This window comes from Rhinoderma darwinii, chromosome 2 (genome assembly GCF_050947455.1).
Source record: "Rhinoderma darwinii isolate aRhiDar2 chromosome 2, aRhiDar2.hap1, whole genome shotgun sequence".
NCBI classification, from domain to species: domain Eukaryota; kingdom Metazoa; phylum Chordata; class Amphibia; order Anura; family Rhinodermatidae; genus Rhinoderma; species Rhinoderma darwinii.
This window is the reverse complement of record NC_134688.1, coordinates 447,263,576-447,286,907: the sequence shown is the minus strand read 5'-3', so window position 1 is coordinate 447,286,907 and position 23,332 is coordinate 447,263,576. Positions and strand designations below refer to the sequence as shown.

The window sequence follows — 23,332 nt, the reverse complement described above, 5'->3', positions numbered from 1 at the left end:
GTATTCATTTTGCAATACTAGGTAAGGTGGGAGAAATATATTTTAATATGGCAACATGGTCATAAAAGGCCCTCACAGATCACAGGGCTGAAAGTAATAGTAGTAGCTAGTTAATGATTTTATTTATATATATAATATTACATGCATAGGATACATTTAAACTCAAAGAAGACTGCCACACAGTGCTGATTTTAATTACATTTTGTGGAATATCATGAAATAATGACATTATAGACAGGATACAACAATTTGCCTTAAATTTGAATATTTTAAAAACAAGCCATTTCAAGTAGTGAATATAATAAATAATATTTTATTATTTAAAGCACATATTCGTTATTACACATATACAATCATTCCCATGGAATACATGAGTACATACAATGACATGATGTATTCTCTCAATAATCAAAAAGACACAATCGTTATCACTGTCCAGAGCTGCTGATTCCCCTCCGCCTAGGTCCCAAGAGCCAAACTTGTGATCAATGATGAAAAATCCTCACAAGTTAGGGTCTCAGGGACTAGGAAAAGTCCAAAATTAGTCCGCTGAACTCGTCTTAGCAAGGTTTTATTCGCTTTCGACTGTAAAGATTGCAATGATATTTCAGCGTTACAGTATAGAAAATACATACACAGTTTAACATTACTCCAAGAGCCTAGATGATACAGTTATAAGAAAAAAAATGACTAGTCAATGTGAAATGTCCCTAATATGAAGAGTCAATGTGAGAGACACTGCAACCTTAATCCATATTCTGTTGCTACCTTGGGCCCTTGGATATGGACTGCTTTAAATATGACTCCGTAATGAAGAAAAAAGAAGAGAAAAAAAAATTATATATTTTTTAAAATAAATCTTATGTTAATGTAATGAGCTGAAAATCCCCCCTGGCTGCAGACGATCATAAGCTCTGCTGTTGATACAGACAGGGAACAACGAAAGGAGCTGAAAACATTTTCCTATCACCAGGGGGCTTGCTCTGTCTATAGTTTTATACCAAAATCCCGGCATATTCATTTCATAATACAGCCTTGTGTCACAGGAGCAATATTATTTCCAATTAAAGTGCATTCCCTTGTTGTTTCCACCGGAAAATACATTTTCAATGGCCCAGATCGGTCTCGTCGACTGTAAGATCAACATACTGTAGAATCCAGCGAATACAGAATCGTTGTCGCTCCGAGACTTCTGTTTAAAAAAAGAAAAAATAGAAAGGAGACAAAAAAGAGTTAGTATATTAAAGCAAATAATACATTCAAGCAGTGAAAGTGCTCAGATACAGAATGCAGCTCCAGTATGAAGGCTTAGAAGGTGCCAGTAGTCAGTATAAAAATCAGATGTTTTTGTCGTTTTAATGTTTCGTCACTCGCTGTTAGAAAAAAACTAAAAAGCCGTGGTAAAATCCGAAGCCTTTATCCAGTTACGAAGCCTATTCCGACTCTCATCTTAAAATGATTTTACATGCCATATTTGAACACAGTCTACAGATGAACAATTAAAATGAGGAATCTGTGCCCTCCGCAGATATGGCATTAACATAATTACATCCCCCATCGCCTAGACCCATCCTCTTCAGAGACTACATCTGATGCTCCAAAGATTGAAATCAGTGAGATTTTAGTCGCTCTCAGACATACCTTTTGCTTGTCACTGACTGGCATTTACCTTCCATTGGCACGCGCAGACACACAGACAGACACACACACACTTGCAGACACGCACAGACACACACACACACACACACAAAAAGCAAACGCCGGATGCTGCTGACTCAGAACAGTTGTGTTTCGAGGGGGTGCAATAGGCTGGCATTTTCTGCACTCAACATTAACAATAACTCTCTCTAGTATCCTCCCTCTCCAGAACCTGCAGAAATGCAGTATTTGCATGACGCTGACACTCAGCCCTTGCAGGTCAGACGTCGGTGGGGGGAGGGGAGCATCGGCTGAGGACACACACATATAAAGCCGCAATCAAGACTCCCTTAAGAATTGCCGTCTTATCTTCTAGTATTATCTTCTGTAGGGCTCTACCTTCCCATTTCCGCTTCGCCGTTTATGTGACATCTTTTCGGATAAAATAAAATAAAAATTGCTGGTGTTAAATATGCCGACTGCCAACTGCACCTTTCCCTCGAAAGCCTGCTGTGCCCACCCTCTTCCCCGAATCAATAAGTAAGATCTCCAAAAGCAGCGGTGAAAACAGGCTGTGACATAGAGACTTTCATCCTCAGTCCGCTCTGTGCCTGAAGAATAGCAAGTGATCCAGCCAGGCACGTGACGCGAGGAGACAGAATGCCAGCAATTCTTTTACAGTCTTAAGAGTTGGTTTTTTCTACGCCTCTGTAGGTCCTCTCCCTTCTCGCTGAACAAATGCTTGTGGTAACAATGCTTTTCTATAGTCCACAGCCCAGACAATGCCATGATCAAGCATTTTATTGCAACACAGTCATGAAATCCAACTAAAGCAAACTCCTCACATCTCACCTTCTCCTCGGACCTGCATTCTTGTCATGTCTTCCAATACCCAAAAGACCGCACTCAAAATCAATATCCAACACGACAAAAGTCTTTACATTACAGACCTGTCTATGTGACTGCAAAGTGAATGGATATTTAGAACGATGCTATATGCTGGGACTTTTATTACGGCACATATCTATAAATCATCGGTAATAGGCTTAGAACCCATTTCAGGTAATGGAGCACTTGCCATACCTATTGTTTTGTTATAGGACACACCTTTCTCCTTAAAGGGCTGTTCTTAAAGAATATCCTCCGGCCATTGCTGTTCTTTCCATGAGAACAATGGAGAAGGAGCTACATAGTTCTACTAAATCCAAATGCTGTCTCATGGTATACAAAAGCCAAGCTTACGTTTACAGTCAATTCCCAGCATGCATTGCAATGCTGCAACACTTCCGTAAGGAACACAATCGCCACACAATAATAATATGAACAATAATAATAAAAATCATCATCATAATAAAACACGGTATATATGGTATACAGATGTCCTATAAACATACATGCAGCACAATCATTACTTCCATTTTAATGTTATACGTACATTACGAGGCGATGGCAATCTATTGTCCTTTTGCCCAGACTCATCCTGTTTTGCTGCTCCACCATCCCCTTTTTCTTTGTGTCTTTTCCCTCTCTACTTTTACCCACAATGCCCTGGTTAAATAAATGTCATGACCTCGCTACAGCTATCAGATGCGAATAAAAAAAAAAAAAAGGGAACGAAGACACTATTTTAAAAAAAGGAACATGCGCTCTCAGATAGACTGGATACTGGTGTAGGAGGGTGGACTGCCTCTAAGAACAGCCGTCACCTGCTCTACGAATCAGAGAAAGCCAATGCAAATGTTAAACACGTCTATATTCACTCCAGCCCAATCTCTCGCACTCAGTATAGCTCATGCCAACGGTTCAACGCTGTATGTGTAACCTAACGATTCTAGAGCTGTTCAACCCTTTCATTGCAAAAATAAATAAAACATTGATACTCGTGCGTCTACTATAACAATGCACCTCGAGAGCCCAGAGACCGAGGACAGTCGAGAGTGAGAAGAGAAATGGACTATATATATATTTAAACAATGCAAAGACCACCGGAGGCATTATAATGGTAGCGTCCTTAGGGCCAGGGGACTTGGCGGACCACATTCAATCAATACTCCTCTGCAAAGAGATGCTGTAATCTATCAACTCAATTGCCTTTGCTAGCATACATTTGATCTGGAGGACTAATCAAGCTATTAACCCTTGCACTAGTGTCTTTCCCTTTTTCACATATTACATGCTTGAGATCCTACACATTGATATTATACGGATATTGTTAAAGGGTTACTATGAGCTACCAAATGTGATAGAACTTTACTAGGAACTGTATATGAGACTGATCAGTGTGATACATAGTAACTATGGGCTACAGATGAACGGATAAGCAGTAGTAACTAGAAGGGACTACATTTGTCGTGACATTGTTGCAATAAAGTACAGTGTCACTATGAGCTCGGGGATACCAAGAGTTCGATATACTGGAAGGCCTGCCTCCTTATTTCTTTATCTAGCCATATAAATCCTTTTTGACTTCTAGTACATCAATACTGAGGTGCTTCTACGCTTTGGTATTGGAATACATGAAAGTATATGGACAATTTAAAGGGAACTTGTTTATGGGACAGACCCTTTTACTTTACAGCCTTTCACAGACACCATAGAAATATTAAATTAGAATAATTGCATCTACCGAATGGCCTTCTGAAGTCTCCATCGAAGAGATGGAAAGTAGCTCACTTCTTATGCCCCTCCCCTCAGTAGTCCCTCTTAACTATTCAGAACTTAGAATGGTCACATGGTCACTAAGGAACAGGAAGTGCCTTGTTTTTAAGAAGTCAGGAGACGCGGTTCCCTGATTGGCACTTAGAGGGGCTATTTAGTATGCACGCATTGTTGGAACATTGCTTGGATGGTGTTCTTTAATGTGAGCACACCATGGTGACAGGTTCATTGTAAGGATACTAAGCACACAGCTTCCCCCCCAATGCCCCAACCGTGGAAGCATCAAATATTGGCAGACGAGTTCATAATGCTTATTCTCCTAGATTTCTTTGTGTGTTTGGAAAACGTCAAACAAGGAGAACTTGGCATGGGGATTGCTAGTCTTGTCTGACATTGTTGCTAAAGTGAAAAGTTTGAACGTTTTGCGCACTGCCCCTTGTATTCTGAGAAATGACTAGGGGGAACATACCTAATAGCTGCATACCAAGACCACTTTTTTGGGCTCTTATTTTGATACGGAAACTGTGTTGGTATTAGTTCCTCAAAAAATGCCCCAAATCTCCTTCCATCAATGGGAGGTAGATGCATTTTTTTTCCCCGGTGAATTATTCCCTTTCTTGGAGTGGTTTCGTTTGGAGCACCATTCGTTTGGAGCTCTTTTTTATATGGTTGTTGACCAAAAACCACTTGCGGTTTCTGCATTTGCTTAATAAAAAAATTACAAAAATGAAAAAACAGCATAAAATTAGCCACTCAAAAATGTGTCAAAACAAGCATTAAAAAACGTTTGCATTTCAAAAGCTGACAAAAAAAAAATCATAAAGGAACTTTCAGGCAGATTTTTTCTGCTTGGCAAGAAACTCAGTTTGAACATACACGAACATAGCAAATCCTATTTGTATCCCCCAAAACATACGGAAGAATATATCATCCAGCACCCATAAATATTAGACTGTTTATAAATTCCAACAACAGGATCGGCTGATAAACTGATGTGGTTGGCTACCTGAAGTTGATAGATAATTTGAAACCTTATCATTTGGAGGTCAGACCAGCTACATCACTTAGCACATACATTTAGGATATATTTGTTTTGAAGGCGCAATATATTTTAAAATATAATCATAAATAGGGCCTGTTCACATCAGCGTTGCCCTTCCGTTGAGGGGTTTCGTCGGAGGTTTCCATCAGGTTAACCCCTCAACGGAAGGGCAAACGGAAACCTTAGCTTCTGTTTCCCCCACCATTGATCTCAATGGTGACGGAAACGTTGTTAATGGTTTCCGTTGGTCGCCGTTGTGACAGGGTTCCGTTGTTTTTTTGATGGAACCAATAGCGCAGTTTCCTTACAAAATAATTTGATGGAATATCGAGTAGATAGCATATTCCTACCGATTCTGTGATTGTGAGTGGCTGCTTGCCAGTGAAGAAGTGGCCAAACATGCATGATTACACAGATTGTCCAGGAGTAAAAAAACATTGATGCTTTTTAAAAACAGTGCCACATTCATACACAGGTTTTATCTGGTATTGCAGCTTCAATTGTGCCGAGCTGCAAAACCAAAAACAACCCATGGATAGTTGTGATGCTTATTCTGGAGGATAGCAGACATATTTTTCTAATACTGGACGCCCTCTTAAAACTCCATTACAGATAAAGCAAGATACAAAAACAGTCTAGCATGCCCACGTAGTTTCCATATCTGCCATTGATTTAAATAAAGATAAACCATGCATGAGTACAATGCATGCTATTTCTGAGGATCTGTGGGGGTCTCTGTAGACCCCATATAGATCAGTGGGGGGTCTCTTCAGACCCTTTATAGATCTATCTGCTACAAATTGTTGCCACTTAACGGTGTACCCAACTTGGATGGTTTCCTGACCACGTCTCTGCCTTACGCTACAAATTCTTGCTTCTTTTCTGTGTACAGAACCTGAACAACACTTGATATGATCACCCTCCGTACAGATTATGTTATTGAACTCCGAATCCGCTTCCAGACCTTGACACCCGATTATATTTTTCTTGTTCCAGTTGTCATTGCTACAATCATAAGCTTTAACAAAAGAAAAAAAATAAGATTTTTGCCATGACAAAAACTAATTTCAATGGTAAAAATGGTACAGTTGAAGAGGAATATGTTTGGATATATAGTGGTGAGGCACTAACATTCTGGATTTAAATCCATGTTGCATTGTGTGCTCTGCAGGGAGACTGTACATCTGTTCTTTACTTTAACCCCATAAAGGCGTTATTCTCTTTGGACAATTCCTTTTTGTAAGGAGGGTGCCCCAACAATAAGATGAGTGGGTCATCGTGTGGGTGAACCAGGCAAGAAGTATTGAATCTCTCTGCAGCGCCACCAGAGGGGAAATGGAGCATTACACAGTGCCCATTTAAATCAATGGGCTGTCCGTGTAATGCACAGGTTTGACAAACACTCATAGATTAAAGTTCTTACCAGTGGACCTTCATCTTTTAACATAAAGTTCCCTAAAAGCTATAAAGGACGCTCGTCTATCAAGTTCAACCTATTTCAGACCTAGCTGTTTGATCCAGGGGAAGGCAAAACAAAACTCCTTAGCCAACAGTAGCCAATGTTGCCTCAAGTGTGTGCGTGTGTGTGGGGGGGGGGGGGGGGGCGGGGGTTCCTTCACTACCCCAAACTGCAGTCAAGTGATTTCCCTGGAACAACTGAGCATCATTCATCACTATATGACATAACTCTGCTAGGAACTGTACTTCTTCCCTAGTTGAGATCAGCAGGGAGGAAGTAAAGGGCTGCACTAATTCAAGTCTCCTCCTACGCCATATATTTCAATTAATAAAGTGTGCAGGCTGCAAACAAATAAAGATACCAAACCAAGAGGATTTTAAGTGGATCACTGGAGGCTTTGAGGACCGTAAAAATTATTTTCTTTTTTGCCGCTTTGCACAAAAGGGTTAAATTTAAATGAATCAATGAAAAACAAGACATCTTGCCAAAACTATGGCGGGCGACTTTGTGCATCAACCTGTGGCACATCCTCACATTCGCTTTGGATCCCTTTGTTCAGCTTCCACTCTCACTGACAATGCAGAATACAACCAAGTCCTAACAATCCTAATCCATAAATCAATGCACATTTTGCGGATCCCCCATGGTTTTTATTTGTATTTATGCTTAATTACATTTACAAAACACAATAAACGCTATAGTGCAGTGGGAAAAACGTAGCCAGCAATATTGAGCTCCTTACTTGAATCTCTGCTATATATTTTTTTCACATTTGTACATATTTAAGGAGGTTAAAAGCTGATTTCCTATGTTAATATTCTAAAAATCTAATTTAATTTATAATCAGTATGGAAACATTTCATGCTCCAGTTGTTGTTTGCTTTGCACATGGCATTATTTAAGGATAAAGCAATGTATATTTAGAGTATGATACTTGTGGAAATTGACAATTATATAAAGTAGTTATACGACCAAATTAGCTCCTCTTCAGTATAAATGGCTACCTGTAATTACAACACATCAAAGTGTTAAAAATGTATCCCAGGTCATATTGTGTGATATGTCTCCAACATTGCATTAAATACGTCTTTGCATGGGGTTGTCTGGTCTAGAAAACTCAACTCAAAATTTCCTAATATAGCATTTGAAATTATTAGACAAAAGTCCCTGTTCTGAACCTTCATGAGAGTGACCACAAAAAGCAACACTCCATTGATTTTACAAAGAACTGTGTAATACTTCATTTCTCCTGTGGAGGCACTGCAAGAATATTGAACAACTGCTGCCAAATTCCTTCACAGATTACAGCTGATCACTGGTGGTCCGAGCAGCTAGAACACCCCAAGATCAGTTTATTGTCAGGGGAGTATATCATTCACTTTATCTACAGAACACTCAAAATAAGTCATTTCCATTACTGAGAGGGCAAATACAGACTTAAATACAATATACAGAGAAAACACATGAGTAAGAGAGAGTGCTGATCAAAAATAGCTTACAATCTATGGACATCCTAAGGCTTTACTGCCACTGCTACCATATCTTGCCAGAACTGCAGTTTTAATATACGGCCATTTAGGAAATTCATTTTCGGAAAAATTCTGATGCCGCTACAAATATTTTTTCAATTCTTTGGCACCAAGTCCTCACTTAAAGCTTAATGTCTTATCTTCAATAAAATGTTTACCATTGGCCTCTAAATATCCATACCAAAAGGTCATTACACCATACTTGTCTAGGGTTATATATTTTATAGAACTCACATTAAAAGCTTGTACATGCATCCATATAATATGTCATGTGGGGTCTAGAAAGGTTACAGACACACAAGAAGTAGGGATTTCAGCTAGAATCTTTGTGGGTGTGCAGTATCCGCATTGCTAGATATTGTTTTGGGTATTTTACAGGGGTTTTCCCATCACGATCAGTGGAAGGAACGTCAGCGATCCTCTATAAGAAATGGACAGTTTTTCACTGCCGAAAGGCTTTCTTCTCCTTCAATCTTTGCATCAGTGGGGTCCCAGATGTCATACTCCACTGATCATGATGTGAACAGGACTGGGTCGGGATGTTTTTCAGCCTCTACATGTAAATGAGATTGTTTCTATTCACTGATAGCAAGCAGCAAAGTTTATTAGAAAGTTACTTTTAATTACACAATTATTAAGCTTTATACACATAAAACTGAGAAATCTTTTATAAGAAACTATCATAAAAGAAATCCTTAAAACCTCATCAAATCAAAAGAAGAAGACTGGGCAGAGACAATCAGGAGAGGCTTATCACATATTCTTCTGTGCATTGCATCCTGATGCCATATACAGACCCATGTCAGATATGCTGCATATGGTGGACTTTAGATCTCTGCATATCAGGGAAGCTCTTGCTCCGTATCCCTAGGATATGCCATCAATGTGTGATCAGTGCGGCTCCAAGCACTGGGATACCAACCAATCACAAGAAGTTTTACCGGACATGATGTCACCTGAATGAGGCGGAGCTACAATACAGAAACAACCTATGCATGAAGGCGGTGCTGTGTCTGACAAAACCATAAAGGGGCTGCAATACTCTTTGGATCCAAACAGCCACTTCATTTTGATGGTCATTGGGGCCTCCAGGGGTCAGATCCGTGCCAATCCCAAATTGATGGGGTATGCCGTCAATGCTTAGACTCATACAACCACTTTTATATTATTCCCTGTATGCTATGCACCATGCATGCTGGGGCTTGTGTGGAGCATGCTTATGTGGAGTATGCCCACTACATGCAATGATGCCCAGTGTCTGGATGGTTGTACCCATTGGCTAGCAAGGTAGGTGTTTCGCAGATAAGCCCCAACCCACTTTCTAGTCTTCCATTTCTTGTAGTTTTGTGCTGCCATGATTGACAAGTGTTGTGTTAGACATGGACGTCATCCTGCTTACCATTCATGAATTAATAGACCAGACAGCCATTTCTATCCCTGGTCACGGCTGCACAAAAGCTATAGACGCCTCCTTGTTCCTGTTTTTGTTTCTGGGAGAAATAATCATTTAATTTAAAATTAATGTGATGGAAATCCAGATAATGCATTACTTCATTTGGATGAAGGAAATTCTCGCTCTACAATATTTGTTGATAAACACAGGAAAATGTCATTTTGAAAGTCCTCCTACGTGCCATCAACAGACTGAGAACATCATTGTACCAGTATAAAGCACCCAGTGTATGGGCATGCAAATCCCTTCTCCACAGCTGACTCTGGGAATCTTAGTTATTTAGTTAGGCAAACTGATTACTCTCACAGACGGGTATTCCAAATATCTGACCGGCGCAGACCACATGGCCAAAACTGGAGAGGACGACGGTCCTTACTTCCTATATGTCATTATAATAACCATGGCCAGTACGTACTGGGCAACATTTATATCTAAGCTACGCACAGCACCCCCTGCTGGTAAGAGTGTTCTAGTTGTTACTAGTGTTAGGCCACTATACGGTGTTGTTAAAGGGTTATCAGGCTTTATTCCAAAAAAATCTTATTTAAAACGAAGCAATTTTCAAATATACTCTGCTTCCATTCTCTGATTCTTCCAATTCTCTGCCTTCTCTCAGTGAATAGAAACATTCTTGTTTTCATCCAGTCCTGCCCTGTTCATGTCCAACTGACCCAAATGTACTGCTCGTCATAGGATATGTACGCATGTATGACTATTTGTTATTATTGCTCTATTGCACCTAAAATAAAAAAAAGGTAAAGCTAATTTGCAAACAATTAAAACTATTACAAATCCTCTACCGTTTTGTGTATGCAGCTCTTAGTCAGATCTGTGTGTCTCCATGGTTACAGACTGTAAACAAACCCAGACACTTAATAGAAGTGGAATACCCCTTTAACTATTTCTAGGTTTTGAATGGAGGGAGACTTTAACGTAGCACAAAGTAGACTAAAAAAATGAACATTGAGCTGATTTGTAGGGGCTACCTGTACAGCGCGCCTCTATAGTCGCAACTACTGATCAGAGAGACACTTGACATATCATTTTTCCTTGTGATCCCGTAATAGAGATTTCCTTGCCTTTGCTTATTCATCAAAACTTCTAATGCACTCAAACAAATATTACTAGTAAGGTCGGAAAGGGGTCTGAAGATGAACTCATGGCTGGTGTGGATCTGTCATCATAATATGACAGGTCCGCTGGGCTATTAGGCCAAACAGCACAAAAATAATAAGGTGCCATTTGGTTAATAGCAGCTAAGACACAATACAGCGGACTCACAGCGGCTGTCGATCACACCAATGACTAACAATCACTTTGTATACATGAAGACACACAGCGGGCGTCAGCAAATTGTGGGAAGGGGGGTGGCGAGGGGTGTGCTGCCCTCACAAATACAGAGGGCTCATAACTAGGTCTTCTGTCTTAGCTGCTATTAACCAAACAGCACAATATTTTTTGTCCATTTGGTATAATAGCCCAGTGAACCCGTCATTATAATATGCTATCCTAAAAAAAAAAATTCAGCATAGAAATCTTTTACACCAGAAATTATTTTTTTCACACGTTGCAGTAGTGTGCCGCATGGCAAAACCACACGCGTTTTTCCTCGAATTGCCAGGGTTTTGCCATTTGGCTAATGGTCGTATAGTTTTTAGTTTAACCCCTTAATGACCAGCCTATTTTAGACCTTAATGACCAAGCCATTTTTTACGTTTTTCCATCGTCTCACTCAAAGAGCTATAACTTTTTTTATTTTTGCGTTGATATAGCTTTATAAGGTCTTGCTTTTAATAGCACCATTTTGGAGTACATAGAATTTATTGATTACATTTTATTAACTTTTTTTGGGGGGGAGGGGAATAGAAAAAAAAACAGCAATTTCACCACACTTTTTTGCATCTTAAAATTTACGCCGTTTACCGTGTGGTATAAATAACACAATAACTTTATTCAGCGGGTTGTTACGATTGCAACGATACCACATTTGTATCGATTTTGTATGTTTTACTACTTTTACACAGTAAAAACACATTTTTTTCAAAATTATTTGTTTTTGTGTCTCCATATTTGAAGAGCCGTAACTTTTTTATTTTTTCGCTGATGCAATTGTAGGAGGGCTTTTTTTTTGCGGGACGACTTGTAGGTTTTATCGGTACCATTTTGGAGTAGATGCGACTTTTTGATCACTTTTTATCACATTTTTTTAAGGCTGGATTCAAAGAAAACATTTTTATTAAACTTTTATTTAACTTTTTCACTAGTCCCACTAGGGGACTTCACTATGCGATTATCCGATCACTTTTTTAATACACTGCAATACTTCTGTATTGCAGTGTATTATGCCTGTCCATGTAAAATGGACAGGCATCTGCTAAGTCATGCCAGAGGCATGGCCTAGCAGGCATATACTACAGGCAGACCTGGGGGCCTTTATTAGGCCCCCGGCTGCCATCGGAGATGCAGACACTCGGCGATCTTATCGCCGGGTGTCAGTGGGATAAGAGGGAGCTCCCTCCCTCTCTCCAAAACCACTCAGATGCGGCACTCGCTATTGAGCACAGCATCTGAGGGGTTAAACGGGTGAGATCGATATTTAGATCGATCTCACCCGTTCAAGCAGGGATGCCCTCAGCTACCTCTGGCAGCTGAGAGCAGGGAGATTTATCGGCTCCCTGCTCTGTTTATTTATTCCGATGCAGCGCCGTAAAAAGGCTATTGCAACGGAATAAAGCCCGTTAGTGGCCGCCGTAAAAACACTATGGGGAGGTTACTAACGGGTTAAACATGTTTTTAATGCTTTTCAACTGTAAAAAACATGTGACCAATAACCGCATAACAAGACCGTGGTAATTCACTTAACGTGTGCGGTTTTGATACACAGTTTTAGGGCGCCCTGCAACGTGTGAACCCAGCACAGGTATTCATGATGTATATGTTAAACGGAGACCATTATAGTCTATGGGAAACGGATGCCACTATTAGGCATCCATTTAAAGTATCTGTTATCCTTAGGTTATAATGGTATCCATTTAACGTATGTGTCATGAAAAGCTATTGAAAGCCCATGACGTATTCATTAAACGTAAACCTATGATGTATGCCATACTGTGGAATATGCCACCCATAGGCTCCTATATCAAAACATTATACTGCACGGTATACTTTTTTGCAGGATTAGATACAACACTATTTAATTCTTCAACAAAAAGGTATATTGACGTATAACAGCCCGACTTCAGGCTAATTGAGATCTATGTACACATTTATTGTCTACTTTCAGAGCTTTCCCAATTTACACGTGAAATGTAGGGAAAAACATAATGTGATCAGGGCCTTAGTAATGTGGTAAACCAGAGATTTTTAACCTCTTAACTGTACATCACATCCACCAAGGGGAGTATGGAGCGAGCTCATAGACTGAGCCAGCTCCATACTTCGAGTATGTTCACGCGGCTTATTTTCAGCCGTTTTTCGGCCCGTAAACGCCTCCAAACAACTGCACGTTGATTTCAATAGGAAAAACAGTTTAGTTCAGACGGGTTGTTTTTTTACGCGACCGTTTGAAAAAATGGCACGTAAAAAAATGTCCCGTAAAAAGAAATGCATGTCACCTCTTGAGCCGTTTTTGGAGCCGATTTTCAATGTGTTTATAGAAAAACAGCTCCAAAAATGGCCGCAAAAATGCATCACAAAACATGCTTATCAATGCTTAAACAACGGCTGAAAATCAGAGGCTGTGTTCCCTTGAAAACAGCTCCGTATTTTACAGCTGTTTTTAGTTTAGCGTGTGAACATACCCTTAGCGGTACAGCCGACACCTCAATGCAATGAATGCAATGACCGGGATCGAATATAGCTTTCATCCAGGCAGCTCAACCACTTAGATGCTGTGGTCGGCGGGGTGCAGATGGTTGCCATGACAGCCTAGGAGCTTCATGAAGGCCTCCTGCCTGCCATCTATTTGCTCCTATTAAGCCCTGCCTCCTATACATAGCACAATGCACTGCAAAGCATAGATATTGCAGTATATTTTATCAGCAACCAAATGATTGCTTGTTCAAGTCGCCTATGGGAAGTAAAAAATAAAGATGAAACAACATTTCTCAAAATGCACAAAAAAAAGTTGAATATTAAAAGTTAAAAAGAAGACCCTTTTCTCATTATTCCCCTGAAGTAAAATAATTGATATTGCTGCACCTGTAACAGTCTGAACTATTAAAATATCACTTTATTTAACCCGCCGGATGTTCGCTGTCGGAAAAGAATATCATAAAGCCAGAATTGCTGTTTTCTGGTCAACCCGCCTCCCAAAAAATGGGAAAAAAATCATCAAAAACTCTATGTACCCGGAAATGGTACCAATAAAAACGAAAGTATGGTCCGCAAAAAAACAAGCCCTCACACCGCTCAATCACACGCAAAATAAAAAAAGTTAAGGTTCTCTATTAGAAAAGTTTGTCCTTTTACGGACGCGGTGATTCCAGTTATGTTCATTTTAATTTTATTTCACATTACTAAAGGGGAAACATGGGAAAGAGTTTGAACTTGAACCAGCGATCGTCGGATCGCTTGCACAATACACTGCAATACTAATGTATTGAAGTGTATTGTGTTTTTCACCACCTCCTAATTAGCAGATATCAGAGTTATCTCCGATTTCGCCCCTTGCAGTGAGCCCGCTACATACTCCTCTTTGGCGGCTGTCCATGTATGTCACATGTCATCAAGGGGTTAAAGGGGTTGTCCGGGTTTCAACAAATAAATATTATTGCAGAATGAAAAGTTATACAATTTACCAATATACTTTCTGAATACATTTTTTGTGGATTTCAAGATCCTCGCTTCATTAGTAAACTTCATGGTTTATTTCCAGTATATAAAAAAACATAATGGACACGTGGTCACATGATGGTCACATGATGGACACACCGTCACATGATGTACACATGATGGACACAGAGTCACATGATGGACACACAGTCACATGATGGACACACAGTCACATGATGGACACAGTCACATGATGGTCACATGATGGACACACCATCACATGACCTGAAAGTAGACAATAAAAGTTATTCTTGAACGACTGCAACTGTAGAGGAACAACTAGGGAGGGGACGATGTTTTTGATACAACTCCAAATCCCCTGCATAGATTTTTGGTGGAATCATTAGCATAGTAGACTACGCTAATGATTCAGAGGAAAAAACGGAACAATTTTTCATTTTTTTTTTTCTATATTAGCTTTTACAGCATCTCCAAATAAAGGATTTTGTGTTTGTTTTTTTTTAACAAAGATACAATTTTGTCTTGAACAGACAGTATAGAATTTATTTGGCAGATAAGGGCACTGGTGACAGTGGGTTTAAAGCATCCATGTCCCATCATATTCAGAGGATAGTTTTCATCAATTAGCCTAAAATTGCTGCGACAATTTGTTCAGTATAGGGGATTATTTTTTACACAATTTACCGAACTACTAAAGTGCTGTTACTTCTCAAAAATATTAAAGAAATTTTCAGCGATCTCATGGCGTTTACATTCAATTTACATGTTCCGAATACAACTCATAACTTGTGATTTAAAAACTCTCCTTTTATAGTTGTTTAGTTTTATGTTGTTTTTATGTATGAATTAGAAGGGCCCTCTCCGGTACACATATAGATGTAGCAGAGCTGAGTTTGTTATTTGGTAAACCTGTACTTACCTTAACTTGTAAAACACGTAAATGACAAATTCAACTTCACTACAACTGTAGGGGCTCATTCAGACGAGCGTGATTCTCGTCTGTGTGCTCTGCTTTGAAACAACGCACAGCACATGGACCCATTGATATCAATGGGGATATTAACACATGCGTTTTCACGCAGCGTGTGTCCGTTGCGTGAAACACACTGCATGTCCTATGTTCGTGCGTTTTCACACACATAGTCGCCCATTGAAGTCAAGGGGTGCGTGAAAACCACGAACAGCACACGGACGCACATCCGTGTGCTGTCTGTATTTCGCGCATCAATTACATTGGAAAAAGTGGTTGAAACACACGCCACACGCAAAGAACACTGATGCAAAAACACAACACATATGGACAGATTTACACACGTTTTTTACACGCATAAATCTATCATGCTCGTGTGAATGTAGGAGAGGTATATATTGGTTCAGATGCAGGAATTATGTGCAGATTATTTTCTAAGTGTATATTTATAGTGGTTTGTCTAATATAAAGCTTACAATTTTCTGCAAAAACAGGGAGTTAAATGATAAAATTATGTCTGGATGCAGAAACCACTAGGGGGAGCTGCTGTTCTTACTGTATGCTGTTTATACATTGAACTGAATGATAAAACAATATGAAATAATCTTCTTCTTCGCTCCCTCTAGTGGTGACTGCAGACATCCAGAATTGGATATCTGTATCAGAAAAATAGAGCTCTGATCGTTATAAAAATATATTAATAAATGAATGAGGGCCTAAAAGCAACAGATTCATTTTAAGGTTGGCAGCACCATGGCCCTTGCACAGTTTATTCAGTGCTGAGTGTCCTGTCATATATTTGGTGCTCAGTACTATTCAGCCCCTAGTCCATGTTCCAATTCCTAACCTGGAAATTGCCTAGGGAAGGAGTGGTGGGAAAATATAAACCCCCCCGATCCCACACCCTAGTAGTCGCATGGCCTATCACTTTACCAGGACAATCTCACTAGTTGCAAAATTATCACCAACATTGCCCCAGTAGATGAAAACGTAATAAGGGTCCAATATAATATAATTGTATTTTATTTTTATTTTTATAGCAAAGGCTCGATTCATATCCATTAATAATGAAAACGGTGACGCGGTGCCGGATTCATTGTACAATGGATAACTCCAGCGTCAGACAGCGTTGACTTATATTGGGGTCCGTCGGGTTTAGTCATGGTTCACGAACGTACAAACAAAGGGGTTGACTGCTGTGTCCTTCACATGGAATACCTAAATGAATAGAAACAACCTAAATAGATATTTTTACTATATGATTTTCGTTTTAATAAACATTTGAATATTTTTAGTGTTATTATTAGCCTGTTTATGTAAGCCACATTCTTACAAACCCAACATAATGTCCGATAATTGCAAGTCTCAGCTCTGGGACCCGCACCTATCTCCAGAATAGGGGGTTACCGAACCCCCGTCCCAACTGGGGAGGCGGTCGCCAGCTTCCTTGGCTGGTTCCGTAACTCCCATTGGTGCTGGTGGCCTTCTCAACAGGAAGAATGGGGGTCAGATGACCCCTGTTCAGGGGATAGGTGCAAATCCCAGAGCTAGGACCCGCATCTATCATACATTTATGATATATGGCGTGGATATCCCAGGGTTGGGGAACATCTTATTATACTGCGTCTCCCCCCTTACTTAGGTACATTTGACTTAATCTACATGCGGTAGTTACCGGAGTTTCTTGTAGATGTTTAGAATAATTCTATCTTTGTTCTAAGGGAAAATCATCTCAACATGCACTACATTTCTGGTTGCCTTGTGCTTGTGCACAGTAGTCTATCAGAGCACACCGAGCTGCAGTGTAAAGCATGGGGAGATATGCCCCCATTTAGGTCTTATTTTCTTTATGAAGCCAAAAAATATTTTTTAGGGAATGTTTGAAACTCCTTATTGAACGATTTCCTTCAGTTTACCTTTTTGTCCAAGCAACAACCCAAGTATATTCTGTAGTAGTAAGCTCTGTCTATTCTCCCGGGAGTAAGCAATACCTGCGGAGTTTGATTTTGCAGTGTAGAGACAGAAAGGTCTGTCCTAAGAGTCTATTACATTTTCACTTGATCCCAGGCAGCCGCAGGTCTCAGCATTGTGAGTGGCTGCCTGTCTTGGAGACAGCAATCTGCTCAGAACATATTGATTTTTCATGGGAGAAAGCGGTCTCATAGGAGCTCTGCTTTTTGTCTTTGAATACAGAGCACACTGTCCTGTATACAAGGCAAATGAAATCGAGTAGGGGCCTGACATGTTTCATTGTTTACTTCTCTTGTATAGAGAGGATGACTTTATACAACAACAATTATCATCATAATAACAAAAATAGTTAACCATTTCTACATAGATGACTGTTAATGTCCATTATATATATATGATCCCCTGTGATTTAATACCAGTCATACAGTATTCCAGGTAGGGTATGTTCACACGAGGGCGTCCGTTACGGCTGAAATTACGGGGATGTTTCAGCCTGAAAACATCCCCGTAATTTCAGCCGTACCGGCATGTGCAGGCGCTTGAACGCCGCGTCCACTACGGCCGTAATTAGCGCTGCTATTCATTGGAGTCAATGAATAACGGCTCCAATTACGGCCAAAGAAGTGACAGGTCACTTCTTTGACGCGGGCGTCTGTTTACGCGCCGTCATTTGACAGCGCCGCGTAAATATACGCCTCGTGTGAACAGACAAACGTCTGCCCATTGCTTTCAATGGGCAGATGTTTGTCAGCGCTATTGAGGCGCTATTTTCAGACGTAATTCGGGGCAAAAACGCCCGAATTACGTCCGTAAATAGGCCGTGTGAACATACCCTTATGTCACTATTTTATAAAGTAATTGTCTGATACAGTTAATTACAATCTTGTCCTGTAGGTGTCACTGTTGCCTATGGTAAATGAGTATACTGTGCTGGGAGCTGGCCAGGCAAGAGGAAGAATGTCTATGTGTATGTGCCACTCCCTATAGTTTGTCCGGCTGAAGACGTATATCCATCAACTTCAGCCGGGGATTGGCAAGATGTAATAAATATATATATATATATATATATATATATATATATATATATATATATATATATATATATATATATACACCTACATACACTTTAGCTTATTTCACTTCCTTTACTACGTCTAACCCAAGAATCTTTGTTTAGGTTCACAGCAAGTCCTTAATGTATATCTGTTATCAGAAATACTCCCTTTATGTGGAGGAACGATCGGATAATGGATAAGGAAGCAGTGGGAAAATGAAATCTGAATTCCATATGGTTCCCCTACTATCAGGTCACTCTTGCTTATAAATTAGACTGATTATAGTTAAAGATAAATACTATGGAATTAAACCAAAGATATAAATGGAAAGGGGAATGGAGCTCTTTTAGTCAGCAGACGTCCTATGCGGCTTGATCACACTAGCAACATGGCTTCCATTTATAATGGTGTGATGGATCTCTTATACAATGGACTCATAAGGCCATGTTCACACGTGGCAGAGTTTTTTCGCTGCAAATGTTGCTGCAGATTCGGGGTAATTACGCAACGAATCTGCAGCAACATTTGCATATTTGACAGGTCATTTAGACGTTGCAGATATCACAGCGGACTTACCGCAGATTTCAGTTTTTGGATTGTTAAGGCTGAAATCCGCAGTGAAATTCCGCTTCTTCTCCGCAACAGACAGTGCATGCTGCGGAGGGAAAATTCTGCACCGCAGCCTGATTTCTGCACAGTTATTTTCCGCAACGTCTGAACCAAGTTACCTAAAAATGTATAGAAACAAATGTAAAAAACGGCTGCTGTATACTACCACTGCGGACTGTCCACAGCGGAATTTAACAGCAATTCCGCCACGTGTGAATGTGTCCTAATGGGGTCTGTCGGCTATCCGTCATGTTGACAGCAAAAATAGCACCGCATGCTGCACTATTCTTGCCGTCAAAAGTGATGGGAACTCTGACAGAGCCTTTTAATGATAATGTGAGGTTATGAACTGAGCAGTAAATACCATTTAACTTGTAAAGACTGAACGCCGGTACAATTACATATAAAAATTAACTGTAGACAGAATTCTGGTTAATAATTACAAATAAATAATGCAGTATGAAAATCCATAAGGATTTGTGAAGGTTCTTATCCTGGATATACTTAGGAAAATCAGAGAAGGCTAACTATGTCCCAGCACCAGCGGCACTCAAGTGTCTGTGAAAGTCTAAGCAGGGGCACAGTACTTAAAGGAATGATCACTTTTTAACAGCTTTTTAATTTTAGATCCATCTTTCTGTGCCGATTAATACCTCAATATATTTTTATAGCGGTTGGAGCTCTGTTTTTTATGATACAAAGCTCCAAATCCTCTGTATAGTCAAAAAGGGAAATGATTAAATTCTGTCTGCCTGCATCCACCACTAGAGGGAGCTTAGGAACTTACTGTATACTGATTTATTATTCAGTTCAACGTACAAACAATATTCAGTCAGCTCCCAAGCTCCCTCTAGTGGTGGCTGCAGGCAGGCAGAGGTTTATCATTTAACTTTATGATTATGCAAAGAACTTGGAAAGCGATTACATTGTAGATATATGAACCAATATTTGCCTATCCTCAAATAAGAGATCTCTGCTTGGGTCTGAATCTTGACTGTGAGCATGTTAGGAAGTTAAATGCATGTAGATATGGAAGTAGTGGTTAAAGCAGCACCAATAAGGAAGATTGAAACACTAATATGACAACGGATGCAGACCAAGGTTAATTCAATGTCATTCTTAAAGGAAATGGCAAGAGAAGAAAATGCCTATAGAGAGTATGCGCATCCGGATACAAAGCAAAAATGTGTACAGCCTTTATTTCCACAATAAATGTATATACTCCAAAAATATATTAAAAAATTAAACATTATAGAAGGTAAACAAGGGAGGTCTTGAGAGTTGTACTTTGGCAATGGCTGTGACGACAGTAATATAACTAGAGAAATTAAACATCTAGAGCCCATAACAGTAAGAATATTCATTTGTTTAAATATATCTCTTAAAATACCACTGGTAAAGTAAATCACTTCAGTATTCATTTGATTAAACTATTTTACTTTTAAAAACTCCAAAATGCAAATAAATGGAAGCAAATTAAATGCCCCCTGTGGGGCATTCATGGATGTGCAAAATTGATGTCCTACAGAGCAAATGACATATAGCGAATCAAGATACATCGTTTAGAGCAAATATGTAGATTATTATGGAGAGTCCAGAGGTCTGAGAATTGACACTGTGATAGCTGCAGGGGGTGTAAAGTTTAGTAAGTAATGAGGGGACAGGATGTGATCTGCTGAACACAGAATAAATATTCTAGATTACTGCATGCAAAATAGTTCTCCTCTAGAAACAAGAAAACGGTCACTCTAGTGCCACCTATAGGTGGCTACCCGGTAAGCAAATGTCCAAACATCCAAAGAGCCTTAGGCTACATTCACACGAGCATGACCGATTTACGCGCGTAAAAAACGTGCATAACTCGGTCAGTGTGCATTCTGTTATTCATCAGTGTGCTTTGCGAGTGGCATGTGTTTCTCACGCACTCGCAAGCACTTATGTTTTTTTTATTCAATGTAATTGATGCGTGAAACATGGACAGCACACGGATGTCCGTGGTTTTCACGCATCAATTGACTTCAATGGGCGGCTAGGTGTGTGAGAATGCACCAATATAGGACATGCAGCAAGTTTCACATAACGGACATGTGTGAATTTCCCCATTGAAATCAATGGGGCCGTGCTGTGCTTTGTTTCAATGCACGCTCGCGTGAATGAGCCCTTAAGCTTCGGGTTATCAGCTAAAGCAGAGACTAAGCTAAAAACCTGAGTCAAGTCAAGGCTCTTTAGAGTTTCAGATTTTACTTACAGGATAGTCACCTATAGATGGCACTAAAGTTTTCTTCCTACTAGATTAGAGCGATTTTGCATACTTCCCATGGTGCATTGCCCTAAGAATTCCTTAAAGAGGCTCTGTCAACACATTATAAGGCCTCATGCACACTTCCATCACTGCTTCCACGGCAGTTTTTCACGGATCCGTGTGTCCGTGATTGGAACCGTGTACTTCCCGTGTGTACTCCGTGTACACTTCTGTGTTTCAGTTTCCGAGAGGAAACTGAAACCCGTTCACACTATGTACACGATATTGTGAGTGCCGCACATGCTATTCTCTGTCCAGCGGTACTCACTGTCCAGGGTGCTGAAAGAGTTACTGCCGATCAGTACAGCCCTTTAACTGTTTCAGCACCCTGCACAGAGACTACCGCTGGACAGGGAGTACAAGGTGCGGCGCTCACAATATAGATTAATGGTCCATTAAAAAAAAAAAAACGCAACAAAAAAAGTTACTACTTACCCAGAACTCCCTGCTTGCGTGTTCTTCCTCAAGTTCGGCCTCCTGAGATGACGTTTCAGACCACGTGACCGTTGCAGCCAATCACAGGCTGCAGCGGTCAAATGGACTGCCGGGTCATCCAGGGAGGTCGGACTGGATGTCAGAAGAGGGAAGCGTCATCAAGGCAACGGCCGGGGTACGTATGAACTTATTTTTCTTAATATCGCTGCGTTCCAGCACTGATCAGGAGCCTCTTCTCTCTATCAGTGCTGATAGAGAGAAGGGGCTGCCGATTAGTGCAGTGCAGTATCTGTCTGTATGTGTACCTCTGCTCGCCCGGCCGTTGCTATGCAACGGCTCCGTCACACACGGACGGCACACGGATGCCTTCCATGTGCCTTAATTTTTTTTTGACGACCCCATTGACTTGCATGGGCCACACGGTCACGGAATCTCGGACCAAAGTAGGACATGCTCTACTTTTGTCGGAACAGAGCAACGGGAACGTCAAAAAAAATGAAGTGTGCATGGCCCCATTGAAATTAATGGGTCAGGGTGCTAGCCATCTGAAAAACGGCTAGCGCCCTGAAGAAAAAGATTGAAGTGGGTATGAAGCCTTAGTGCCCTATCCCCAACATAATCTGTTCGGCGCTGTAATGTAGATAACACTGTTTTTATTTTGAAAAACAATAATTTTTGTGCAAGTTATGAGCAATTTTAGATTCATGCTAATTAGTTTATTAATGCCCAACTAGGCGTTTTTTAACTTTAGACCAAGTGGGTGTTGTAAAGAGAAGTGTATGACGCTGACTAATCAGTGACCAATCAGCGTCATACACTTCTCCCCATTAATGTCCATTTGTACTCAGCACAGCGTGATCTGCTGTCACATACACCCACATTAACTTTACTGAAGTGTCTTGAGAGTGAATAGAAATTTGCCTCCAGCCAGAATGTGCTGTCATTCACAGCGTGATCTCACGAGATCACGCTGTGCTGTGATTAAGTCCCACACAAACTTTACCGAAGTGTTGGAAGTGTGAATAGACATCGCGTCCTGGCTGGAGGCAATGTCTATTCACTCTCAAGACACTTCAGTAAAGTTAATGTGGGTGTATGTGACAGTACAGCGTGATCTTGCAAGATCACACTGTGCTAAGTACAAATGGATATGAATGGAGAGAAGTGTATGATGCTGATTGGTCAGTTGGGCATTAAGAAACTAATTAGCATAAATCTAAAATTGCTCATAACTTGCTCAAAATTGTTTGTTTTTTAAAATAAAAACAACTGTTGTTATCTACATTACAGCGCTGATCAGATTATGTAGGAGATAGGGCACTTATAATCTGGTGACAGAGACTCTTTAAGCTTCTCAAGGAAAATCAGTACCTTCTAAGAGATAGATTATACCTAAACTTTTTCTTTAATTCTTTCT

General features: G+C 40.2%; 1 long non-coding RNA gene across 2 annotated transcripts in view; it reads right to left on the bottom strand.

Annotated features, from left to right (window-relative positions):
* Positions 1-297: 297 nt before the first annotated feature.
* Positions 298-23,332, bottom strand: part of LOC142743592 (uncharacterized) — a 365,206-nt gene continuing 342,171 nt past the window's right edge. For both annotated transcript variants that reach the window (XR_012881591.1, XR_012881592.1), the window contains one exon: positions 298-1,192. This is a non-coding gene — a long non-coding RNA (uncharacterized LOC142743592). The remainder of the gene's footprint in view (positions 1,193-23,332) is intronic.